The following is a 13,182-nucleotide window of genomic DNA, read 5'->3' on the forward strand; positions in this document are numbered from 1 at the left end:
ATCTGGATATCAGCTGTAAAACACAATAAAAGAAACGTGGAAAAAAATTAGAAACAATGACTGTGTGCATCAAGACACTTAGTCTCATCCCCTTACCCTTCTTCAATTTATATAGCCCAAATGCCTCTCTGAACCAACACCAGAGTTTGACCCAACTTGATATAACAGGAAAAAAACAATTTCAGTTAGAAAACTGAAATCTCAACAAACACAAGTGTAAAACCACCCGAGGCATATCCAAACCATACCAATACTTCAATATTCACCACGGTTCTTGACCTTTGACAGCAAAAAGAAAAAAAACCACTACAATATTCACCCCTCTTCTTGACCACTGAACGAAAAAAAAAAAAAAACCTCATAGCAGATTTAACGATACAACTTGAAGTCATCACGTAGAACTTTAAACCTGGCAGATGGAAGAGGTTTAGTTAGAACATCAACAATCTGGTATTGAGTTGGTACATAATTAACATCCAGCAGTAGATTCATGACTTTCTCATGCACAAAATGAACACCTATATATACATGTTTGACTTTAGCATGTAGAACTGGATTGGCAGACATTGCCACAGTGCTAGTATTATCCCAGACCTCGAGTAAAGAAGAAAAATCCACATTCATCTCCTCAAGAATAGCCTTCACCCACAACACCTCAAAAGTAGCATTATCTAAGCTATGATACTCAGCTTCCGCCATTGATCGACAAATCGTGCGTTGTTTCTTAGAACTCCATGTGATCAGATGCTTCCCAAAGTAAACACAGTAACCCGAGACAGAACGATGATCGTTAGGATCACTTCTCCAGTCCCCATCTGTAAAACCACAAAGAGATAAACTATCAGTTTGAGGACCAAACCATAGCCCAAAATCCAAAATACCATTGAGATAACGAAATATCCTTTTAACTGCTACCCATTGAGCTTGACAAGGTTCCTGCATATACTGCGACACCTTATGCGCATCAAATGCAATATCAGGACGCGTATGACACACACTTCTCGTTCCCTCGTCAATTCCGGCACTCTTTTACAGTCAAACTCCACTCTCGGACCCCCCACCGCCGCCGTCACTGTCACCCCAACTACAGCTCCTCTCCGTGATTTTGTTTCCCGTTATTCCCCTGACGAGCCTAAAAAGGGCGCTGATATCCTCGTGAAAGCCCCCTAGCATGAAGGGGTCAAACACGTGTTTGCTTACCCTGGTGGAGCTTCAGCGGAGATCCACCAGTCTTTAACCCGATCCAAATTAATCTGAAATGTCCTTCCACGACACGAACAAGGAGGAATCTTCACCGCCGAGGGTTACGCGCGCTCCTCCGGCCGTCCCGGCGTTTGTATCGCAACTTCCGGACCCGGGGCAACAAACATAGTGAGTGGTCTTGCCGATGCATAGCTCGATAGTATTCCTGTAGTGGTGATCACCGATAAATTTGATCAGAAAATGATCGGAACCGATGCTTTTCAAGATATTTTGATTGTCGAGGTAACAAGGTCTATTACCAAGCATAATTTTGGTCACTCTCAGTTTTGTAATGAAGGAAGCTTTCTGTAGGAGCCATTCTATTAATCAATTCGGTAGTTTCTTAGAGAGGCACAATGGTGAGTTAAAGAAATGATTTTGAAATTATTGTGAAAATTTCATTAGCCAGGTAGAGGATAATGGTGTTGTTTTTTCTAGAATTGAACTCTTAAGTGTTTTTGAGATGGGTTAGTGAAGTGAACTTTTGCCTCCTGTGTTAGATGGTTGGTGTGGGTGGTTTGTATTCAGCCGGTCCGTTTTGATATATCAAAAAAATTTGGCATTTTATTAAAACAAATTTTTAAAACTTTTTAATCAAATCAAAATGAGTAAAAAATAAATTTTATTTTGAAATTATAAGATTTTATCCAAACAACCTCAGAGAACGCTTCTATATTCAACTTCGATTGTTGACCTTGCCACCTTTTTTTAGCTCCAAAAAAATAAGATTATAGCCTAAAAACACGCAGCACCCAGAAATGGAACGTCGGTCATCCACACTACTCGCCCAATCTGTATCAACAAATGCGACAATGCAACTTTCTTCACCGGACATGGACATCTGTAACACTAAGCCAAAATCAACCATGCCATTCAAATATCTCAATATCTGTTTAACTGCAGTCCAGTGACCTTCACACAGACGATGCTTGTACTAAACTACCCGGTTCATGCTACAGGCTATGTCCGATCTGCTATGACTCAGATACAGCAGAGACCCTACCACACTACGGTAATTCTGAGCATCATCAAGCAACCTGCCAGAATCACGCGTAAGCTTCAGAGAGACAGCCATGGGGTGGGAGCTGGTTTGGCACTGCTCATGTAAACTTTCTCGAGAAGTTCTCGGATGAACTTATGCTGACGCAAGACAAGTCGCTCAAGACTTCGCCGAACCTCAATTCCCAATGAAGTGATGAAGAGCACCCAAATAGTTCAAGGAGAATCGTTTGCTGAGATGTTGAACAACATGCTCCATCGCATCAGGGGACTCGCTAGTGACGATAACGTCGTCAACATAAACGAGAATTATCGTGCAAACACCAGTTTCACTTTTAACAAAAGGAAAGCATCTGCAGTTGAGCCACGAAATCTTAGCTCAACAAGAAACTGCTTCAGCTTCGAATACCATATCTGTGGAGTTTGTCTCAGGCCGTACAACGCCTTCTTCAATTTACACACAAGCCGACAGCCATCATTAGCAGCATGTTCAAAATCTGGGGACTGTGCCATATACAGCTCCTCACCAAGGTCTGTTAAAAGTTTCAAAATTTAGCAACCAACTTTGAAAAATAATTTTTTAAAGTTTGGTAAATGTTTTTTTGAAAAATGTTTTTCAAAGTTTGATAAAATTTTGATAGATGTTTGTTGAAAATAGGAATGAGTAAATTCACTTTAGTCATTGCACTTTAGGGTATTTTCAAAGATTAGTCCCTAAGTTTATACTATAAATACCCTTACCCATTTAGCTTCAAAATCATCCCAAAACATTTCTTTCTTCCTATACTAGAGAGCTTTCTTGTGAGTAGTGAGTGTTTTGTAAACACCTGTAAATTTTCCCTCTTAGTAAAAGATCTGCAACAGCCCGGAGACGTAAGCACAATTGGCTGAACTCCGTTATCAATTTTCGGGTATTATTTTTCAGCTTTTATTTTGCATTCTCACTAATCTGGTTATAGGAAAATTACTTGTACTTGATTTATTTTCCAACAACTGGTATCAGAGCTTTTGGTTGTGAATTTTGTCAAATTTTCTGCGAGGTTACTATTAATTACTATTCACGTGAATAGTGAATTTCGTGAATAGTGAAATTCGGTCGGCGATACGAGTTTGTCGACGGTGGTGTTCTAATACACGGTGATTCGCAAGAATTGTCAGAAACGATCCAAATGAAGCCAGATTCGAGTGGGAGCGATGACTGTAGATGAAAGGAAGGTGAAAATTGAAAAGTTCGATGGTGCGGACTTTGGCTTTTGGAAGATGCAGATTGAAGATTTTTTGTACCAGAAAAATCTATATCAACCTCTCTCAGGAAAGCAACCAGAGGGCATGAAGGATGAAGATTGGACTCTTCTCGACAGACAAGCCCTCGGAGTTATCCGACTGACGTTATCCCGCAATGTTGCTTTTAACATAGCAAAGGAAAAGATCACGGCGGGTCTTATGGCGGCTCTCTCCAGTATGTACGAGAAGCCATCGGCCTCAAACAAAGTTCATTTGATGAGGCGATTATTCAATTTGCGGATGGCGGAAGGGGTATCGGTGGCACAACACCTAAATGAACTCAACACAATCACAACCCAGTTGAGTTCAGTGGAAATTGAGTTCGATGATGAAGTTCGAGCTTTAATTCTCTTATCATCTCTACCAGACAGTTGGAATGCTACTGTTACAGCAGTCAGCAGTTCGTCGGGAAACATCAAATTAAAATTCGACGATGTTCGGGATCTGGTATTGAGTGAAGAAATTCGACAAAGAGAATCGGGTGAAGCATCAACCTCCTCAGCCTTGCACACGGAGTCTAGAGGGAGAACTTCAGAAATAAATTCAAATCGTGGCAGATCAAAATCCAGAAGGGGCAAATCAAGAACAGGAAATAAAGATTTTACCTGTTATAATTGCGGCAAGAAGGGTCACTTCAAAAGAGATTGCCGAGAACCGAAGAAAAATACCGGCGCACAGGAATCTGCCAACATGATGGAGGAGACAGGTGATGCCATGATTTTAAGCGTCAACAGTCTGATTGAATCATGGATCTTGGATTCAGGGGCATCTTTCCACTCCACCCCATGCCGAGAAATCATGGAGAACTATGTCAGTGGTGATTTTGGGAAGGTTCATCTAGCTGATGATGAAACCTTGAAGATCGTCGGAAAAGGAGACATCCGACTAAAGCTGCCAAACCAGACCACCTGGAAGCTGACAGGAGTGAGACATATTCCTGACCTCAAAAGAAATCTGATTTCTGTTAGACAACTTGATGGAGAAGGATATAGTACAACTTTTTCAGGCTGTGAATGGAAGATTACCAAAGGAGCACTCGTCATTGCTCGTGGTAAGAAGACCGGTACTCTCTATGTAACCTCAAATTTAGAGAATATCATTGCAGTAGCAGATGCTGATGGAAAATCAAACATATGACACCAAAGGCTCGGCCATATGAGCGAGAAATGAATGAAGATACTTTTGTCAAAAAGGAAGCTGCCGGATCTAAAGAATGTAGATGTCGAACTATGCGAGGATTGAATCTTTGGAAAACAAAAGAAAGTCAGTTTTACAAAGATTGGCAAGACTCCCAAGGCAGAAAGGTTAGAATTGGTTTATACTGATGTATGGGGACCATCCCCTGTTCCATCTCTTGCAGGCTCACTATATTATGTCACATTCATCGATGATTCAACAAGGAAGGTGTGGGTTTAATTTCTGAAGAAGAAATCAGAAGTATTTGATACCTTCAGAAAATGGAAGGCCATGGTGGAAAATGAGACTGGTTTGAAAGTCAAGCGATTGAGGTCTGACAATGGAGGAGAGTACAGAGACAGTAGTTTCAGAGATTTCTGCGCAAACAATGGGATCAAGATGGAGACAACAGTTCCCATAACACCGCAGCAGAATGGCGTAGCAGAGCACAAGAACAGAACTCTGAATGAACGTGCCAGAAGCATGAGGATACTTGCCGGATTGCCCAAATTTCTATGGGTTCAAGCTATCAACACTGCAGCTTACCTGATCAACCGTGGGCCCTCAGTTCCTTTGGATGGCGGAATACCAGAGGAAGCTTGGAGCAAGAAAGAAATAAACCTTTCACACTTAAGAGTGTTTGGTTGTATTTCTTATGTACACATAAACTCTTCTGAAAGAAGTAAACTTGATGCCAAGTCCAACAAATGCGTCTTTGTTGGTTACGGTGGTGATGAGTTCGGTTACCGATTTTGGGACTACGAAAATCGAAAGATCATCAGAAGCAGAGACGTCATTTTCAATGAAAATGTGATGTACAAAGATAGGTCAACCGTAGAATCAAGTAATACCGAAGCTAAAACAAAGGAATTTGCTGAGTTCGAGGAGATTTCTGGAAATGATGTTCAAATCAATCCTGAAGCAGTTCAAGAAGAACCACACACACCAGAACTGAGACGCTCCTCCAGAATTCCTAAACCAACCCAACAGTATTCGCCTTCTTTGCACTATTTGTTGCTGACTGACAATGGTGAACCAGAGTGCTATGATGAAGCAATGCAGGTGGAGGATTCAGTCAAGTGGGAGTCTTCCATGAAAGATGAGATTGACTCGCTTATGTCAAATCAGACGTGAGAATTAGCTGAATTACCACCAGGCAAGAAAGCGCTCCATAACAAGTGGATTTACAGGATCAAATAATAACATGATGAGAGAAAACGCTACAAAGAAAGATTGGTTGTCAAAGGTTTTCAGCAAAAAGAAGGTATTGACTACAATGAAATTTTCTCTCCAGTCGTAAAACTGTCTACAATCAGACTGGTGTTGAAAATTGTAGCTGCGGAGAATTTACATCTTGAGCAGTTAGATGTAAAGACAACTTTCCTTCATGGTGATTTGGAGGAAGAGATCTATATGAGGCAGCCAGAAGGCTTCATAGAGGCAGGCAAGAAAAACCTGGTATGCAGGTTGAAGAAGAGCTTGTATGGTTTAAAACAAGCTCCTAGACAGTGGTACAAGAAGTTCGATAGTTTCATGAGTAGCAGTGGTTTTACCAGATGCCAAGCAGATCATTGTTGCTACATCAAGAGGTTCGACAATAGTTTCATTATTTTATTGTTGTACATTGATGACATGCTCGTTGCAGGCTCAAACATGCAAGAGATCATAAACTTGAAGCAAAAATTGTTGAAGCAATTTGCTATGAAGGATCTGGGCGCTGCAAAGCAGATTCTTGGGATGAGGATCAAGAGAGACACAAAGTCGGGGACTTTGATGTTATCACAGGCTGAGTACATCAACAAAGTACTCTCCAGGTTCAACATGCAAGATGCTAAACCAGTAAGTACACCTTTAGGTGTTCATTTCAGACTCTCTAAAGACCAATCACCAAAAACGGAGGAAGAACGTGCACACATGGTGAAGGTGTCGTATGCCTCAGCAATTGGAAGTCTGATGTATGCCATGGTTTGTACCAGACCAGATATTGCTCATGCAGTGGGAGTTGTTAGCAGGTACATGAACCGGGCAAGGTACACTGGGAAGCAGTCAAATGGATCCTCAGATATCTTCGGGGTACCACAAACAAAACACTTTGTTTCAAATGTGGAGATATGATACTGACAGGCTATGTAGATGCTGACTTAGCCGGAAATGTCGACATCAGAAGGAGCACTACAGGGTATGTCTATACTCTAGGAAGAACTGCAGTGAGTTGGGTTTCTCAACTACAGAAGATAGTTGCTCTCTCCACAACTGAAACAGAATATGTCGCTGTTACGGAAGCCAGCAAGGAGATGGTTTGGCTCCAAAGTTTCTTGGAAGAGTTAGGCAAGAAACAAGAAAACAATATCTTGTATTGCGACAGTCAAAGTGCTATCCATCTAGCAAAGAATCTGTCTTTTCATTCCAGGACAAAGCACATACAATTGAGATATCATTTTATCCGGTCTCTTTTGGAAGATGGGATTTTGAAACTTGAAAAGATTAGTGGAGCTCAAAATCCGGCAGACATGTTGACAAAGACGGTGACTACGGACAAACTGAAGTTGTGTTCAACTTCAGTTGGCATGCTAGAATAACAAGACCAGACATGCTGCTGCATTGATCGAGGTGTGAAGACATATTAAAATCAGTCTTCAAGTGGGAGATTGTTAAAAGTTTCAAAGTTTGGCAACCAACTTTGGAAAATGTTTTTTCAAAGTTTGGTAAATGTTTCTTTGAAAAATGTTTTTCAAAGTTTGGTAAAATTTTGGTAGATGTTTGTTGAAAATAGGAATGGGTAAATTCACTTTAGTCATTGCACTTTAGGGTATTTTCAAAGATTAGTCCCTAAGTTTATACTATAAATACCCTTACCCATTTAGCTTCAAAATCATCCCAAAACATTTCTTTCTTCCTATACTAGAGAGCTTTCTTGTGAGTAGTGAGTGTTTTGTAAACACCTGTAAATTTTCTCTCTTAGTCAAAGATCTGCAGCAGCCCGGAGACGTAAGCACAATTGGCTGAACTCCGTTATCAATTTTCGGGTATTATTTTTTAGCTTTTATTTTGCATTCTCACTAATCTGGTTATAGGGAAATTACTTGTACTTGGTTTATTTCCCAACAATGTCTCCATTAAAAAATGCATTGTTGATGTCGACTTGATAAAGATTTCAGCATTTCGAGACTGCTAGAGACAAGACAACGTTCATCGTGGTCTGTCTAACCACGGGACTAAAGGTGTCAGTGAAATCGTGGCTAGGCACTTGTGAAAAACCCCCCAACAACCAAGCGAGCCTTATATCGGGCAACTAATCCATCGACATGTTGTTTGACTTTGAAAAACCACTTGCATCTTATAATTGAGTGGTCACCAGGAAGACGACTGAGCACCAAAGTGTCATTCTTCACCAACATATCATACTAAGCCAACACTACAGCTTTCCACTCAGGGTGAGACAAAGCTTGGTTAATGGTCATATGCTTGATATACCCACTAGCATCATCAACCGACGTAACAAACCTTTTTGGCTTAAAGATGCCTCTCTTACAGCGCGTGACCATAGGATGACAATTGTGAAGATTAGGGGCTTTCGCACGAGGTGCATTCTGTGTGCATCCAACCAAGCCATCTGTAACAGCACCTGGAGAACCTTCAGAATGATGAGTAGTTTCATCCTGCTGCTTCAGACCCGGATTGTCATCAGAAAGACGAGCAGTCTCATCTTGCTGCTCTGGAGCAATACCCCTAATCAAACTACTCGTAACACTAAGCCCAGGATCACTGCCAGGATTAGCAGTTGACACATCAGTATTGATAAGAGGACAATCAAAAGATGATTGAGTGTTGTGATAAGGACCATGATCACCGGACATTTGACAAACACGACTCGCACCTGGAACAAGATAAAGAGAGCCTGAGGAAGGAAGAGTGACCACTTTGGGTGCAACCGTTTTAGAACCAATATCAGCAAATGGAAAAATCGTCTCATCAAAAACTACATGGCGTGACACAGATCTTCCCATAGCCTGGATGTTGAGGACTGTAACCTAGGAACACCGAAGGTTGTGACCGATAAGCCAACTTGTGTGGTTGAAACGACCGTAGAAAATCTTGAAGTAACTAAAGTCAGGTTGATGGCCAAACAACTGCTAGAACGGGGTTAACCCACGAAGTACCCTCGTAGGCAACCGATCAAATGAACAACGGTCACAGCCGCATACGACAAGTACCCGAGAGGCATTGAAGCACAAGCGAGAAGCGTTAACGCCATTTCAATGACACGACGATGTTTTCGTTTGACTAAGCCATTTTGCTGAGAAGTATGCGGGCATATCACACGGTGTTGAATACCACACTTGAGAAGAACCGGAGACGAGCGGAATTCTCCTCCCCAATCATTTTACACAGCCTTAATCTCGGTATTAAATTGAGTACGAACCATGCGTTGGAAGACCTGAAAAGCATTTACAGCTTGGTCTTTAGTCTTTAACATATACAGCGAAGTATGCCTGGAGTAGGCATCGACAAAAGACACATAGTATTTGAAGTTGTTGGAAGTAATAGGCGTTGGTCCCAATAGGTCAGTGTATACTAATTGAAATGACTCAGAGTAAACTGAATAAGAAGCAAAAAAAGGAAGCTTGTGACTCTTTCCCATTTGACGCGATGAACATATGGGCAAGTGTTTTTATTGAAGCCTTTAGGCAAAGTCATATTGCATTAAGTACAAACTCGTAACAAAGTCTCAAAGAACGGATGACCAAGGCGATCATGCCATACCTAATACAAAGTGGAAGAACCCAACGCAACATTAACTTCAGTTGCAGCTTGCTAATTTGATTGCAACATATACCTAAACTCATAAAGGCCACCAATTGCTCGACCTTGAAGTAACACCTCGCCAGTTACCTCATCCTGAACCAAACACCGACGAGCACGGATAAAAAAAATTGATACTCTTTATATATTGCTTAAATTTGTATGATTTTTTTATTAAGCTATAAATATAGTACGAAAAATCTATAAAAAAAATCTGAAAAATCATTCTATCTTATATTTAAACGTTTGGTTTGAGTTCTTAAATAATCTCAAAAGCTTACAAGAGAATTATGACATCATTTTTACTATCAATTTATCATGTTTAATTTATTAATACTAGATTTTGTAACATTTGTATAGGCAAAAAATATTTTATATAAAAATATTCAATAATAATTAGAAGTTGAGTGATAAAAGATATATATATATATATAATATGAAAAAACAATTATTTTGATTATATTAAGCGTTATTTAAATAAAAATAATAATTCTTAATTGAGTTTATATTCAATTAATGGATGATACTAATTAAATCAAAGTAAAAAACTTAATAATAATATAAATATAAAATTTTATGTATTGGACTTGTATATTTAATGGATGATATCAAATGAATTATTTTCTGCATAAATATATATTTTGGACCTATATATTATATAAAATTTAGAACCAATCCTCAAACTTGAATAGATAACCCGTAAGGGTCTATTTTCACTAGGCTAATTGATAGCGAATTATGAAATTGATTGGAGAAAACAATAAAGAAAGGAATAACCACAGCCACAGAAGAGGGTCCACAAAGATCTAAACTCAATTATGTATGACGGTGACTAGAATGGTAAATGAAATAAAACACTTGAGTTATTTGAGTTTGATTTGATTAAAGTTTTGTTAATATTTAAATTGATTAGAGTTGACTCGAGTTATTAAAGAGTTAAAATAAATTATTTAATATTTGATTAAAAAATCTCACGAGTAATTCAAAAAATAATATATATAATTTTAATATATTTAAAAGTTCATGTTTTAGCTTGAGTTCAATTTTTTTTCAAATATAAAAAAATAATTATTTCAATTATATCATTAGATAAACGATAATTTTTAGTTGAGTTGATATTCAATTAATTGATCATATTAATTAAATCAAAGTAAAAACTTAATGAAAATATAAATATAAAAAAAATTGTATTTGATATACTAACAGTATTCTTTATTTATAAATTAGTATAAGATGACTAAAATGCAATACTTGTTTGAAAACCTTAATCTATTTGATAATAAATATTTAAATATCGCTACTATATTATACTTGAATTGAAAAAATTTAAAGATAACAATCGTTCATTTAATTATTAAAAATTATCATATGTCATGTTTGTAATATACTGAAGAAAATTGTCATTTGCAATTCCATAGGAAACCTGAAATATATTAAACAGTTCCAAAGTGAAAGTCCCTGATAAGATCAACCGATTCGGAAAAGGGAGGTTTTCTTAGCCTGGTAGCCTGTTCAAATGCATAAGCCACCTCAATTAGCTTCGGTTCTGAGCCTTTCAACCCTCCAAAACAAATCCCAAACGGCATCCCATTGCTTTGATAGCCGGCCGGGACTGAAATCCCTGGGTACCCTCCAATGGCCAGCACGGTCATGGCCAGTGATATTCCAGGCGCCACCAATGCGTCCAGATCCTGCTCTTTCATCACTTTCTCAAACCCATCCCGTGAAAGCTTTTCCAGATATTCACCACCCTTTCTTTCTTTCTCCCCGATCCCACTCGTCTTCTCCGATTCGATAAACGTATGTTGGCCATACTCTTCAAGCTTTTCCTGCATCACATACACAGTGGAAAGTGGAAATATTTTAGTAAAGAAGCTTTGCATAAGCAAGTTGAATCACTTGACAAAATTTGTGTATATATATCATATATTCATATGTACCAGCTTGGGGTTAACATGGTTGAACTCAATAATGTCAGCAAGTGATCTCACAGAAGAGACTCTAAGCTCTTTCAGGTATTCATTTAGGGAACTCTTGAACTCAGCCTGCATTAGCATCAGCTCGCCACTTCTTGTAGGATCTGAAATTATATCAATATTTGGTATCTCTAGATCATCAATTATGACCGCCCCTCTTGCTCTACAAGACATTGGCATTGCCTTCAAGTACAATTAAACATGAATCGGTCAACAAAAAAAAGTACATTTGCTATACCTGAGTAAATTCAGGTGATTCTCAAATGTTGAAACAATGGATCTGTTCAAGGTGTCAAAAAATGGACGTCTAACAACCCCCCAACCTCTTTCCTATGATCCCATGTTCGTTGAGGAATGGTTTATAACCGCCATCGGGGATGAATCGAGCAGCCTCTGATGTTGCTTCACCGTCTCTTGGGTCGAAGCCGACGATTGCATCTAGCAAATGAACTGCATCCGCTACAGACCTCGCCATCGGTCTTTTATATCATAATAAAAAAAAAGATATTTACATCACATTTAGTCCAAATATTTGTATACTACAGTCAATATAGGCTGCATGTTTTTCAATGATCTCTGGTCGATTGAAAAGAAAAGGAAAAAGCACACCCAATTGTGTCCTGCCTCGAAGAGATGGGAATAACACCAGCCCGGCTAGTGAGTCCAGCGGTTGGCTTGAAGCCCACTACAGAGTTATAATCTGCTGGGCAGATTATAGAACCATGAGTCTCCGACCCAAGTGAAACGCTCACCATGTTAGCCGCCACGGAAATAGCTGATCCGCTGCTTGATCCGCAAGTATCTCCCCCTGCAACATAAGGATTCTGCAAAGCCAAAGCCACCGCTAAACCACGGAAACGATGAGGTTGAAGACAGGGAAAAGTTGAAACCGTGAATAATATTTACCTGGGCTTGGCCGCCTCGAGCACACCAGCCGTTTGGAATTTTGAACAAAGCCCTAAAAGAATACCATTCCGTAAGACTCGTCTTCCCCAAAATAACAGCCCCAACTTTCCTCAGCTTTTCAACCACTCCCGCGTCCCGACCAGCCACAGACCCCAGCAAAGCGTATGAACCTGCCGTCGTATTCATTTTATCGTTCGTGTCTATTGAGTCCTTAAGCAGCACCGGAATGCCGTGCATGAACGAACGACCATGATGACTGTTAATTCTCCTCTCTCGATCAGCCTCCTCCGCTTGAACTCTCGCGTCGGGATTGATTTCAAGTACGCATCGAAGCACGGGGTTTAAGTTCTCAATTCTGTGCAAGTAAAAATCCACCAGTTGCAGTGATGTGAGCTTGTTCTCGTCGAAAGCTCTCTGGATGCTCTCGATGGTGGCTTCCTCGATAGTGAAATCATCTTGACCTTTCACGGTGATGATCGGAGCTAAGAGTATGATCGACTGTAAGAAAAGGAGATGGGAAAGATTAGTAAACATCGTATACAATGATGCAACTTATTCACTAAATTATTAACTTAAATCTAATCTTTCTCATCGAAGTACGGGAATGATTTACTATGTAATGTGCCAGATAACAACTTTAATTATACTTTACTTAAAATATCAATAAAATTAATAAAATACCATTATATGACTAATAATTAATTTATAAACTCATAATTTAACAGTGTGTTAAGAATAGTAATAATATAAACAAAGATTTAATTATCATAAGGATTATTATTTAAGTTTTGAAATT

At 39.2% G+C, this 13,182-nt stretch overlaps 1 pseudogene; it reads right to left on the reverse strand.

Annotated features, from left to right (window-relative positions):
* Nucleotides 1–10,879: 10,879 nt before the first annotated feature.
* Nucleotides 10,880–12,920, reverse strand: LOC120202253 (annotated as a pseudogene).
* Nucleotides 12,921–13,182: the final 262 nt, after the last annotated feature.

Source organism: Hibiscus syriacus, unplaced genomic scaffold (assembly GCF_006381635.1).
Source record: "Hibiscus syriacus cultivar Baekdansim isolate YM2019G1 unplaced genomic scaffold, ASM638163v2 tig00008386_pilon, whole genome shotgun sequence".
Taxonomy (NCBI): Eukaryota; Viridiplantae; Streptophyta; class Magnoliopsida; order Malvales; family Malvaceae; genus Hibiscus; species Hibiscus syriacus.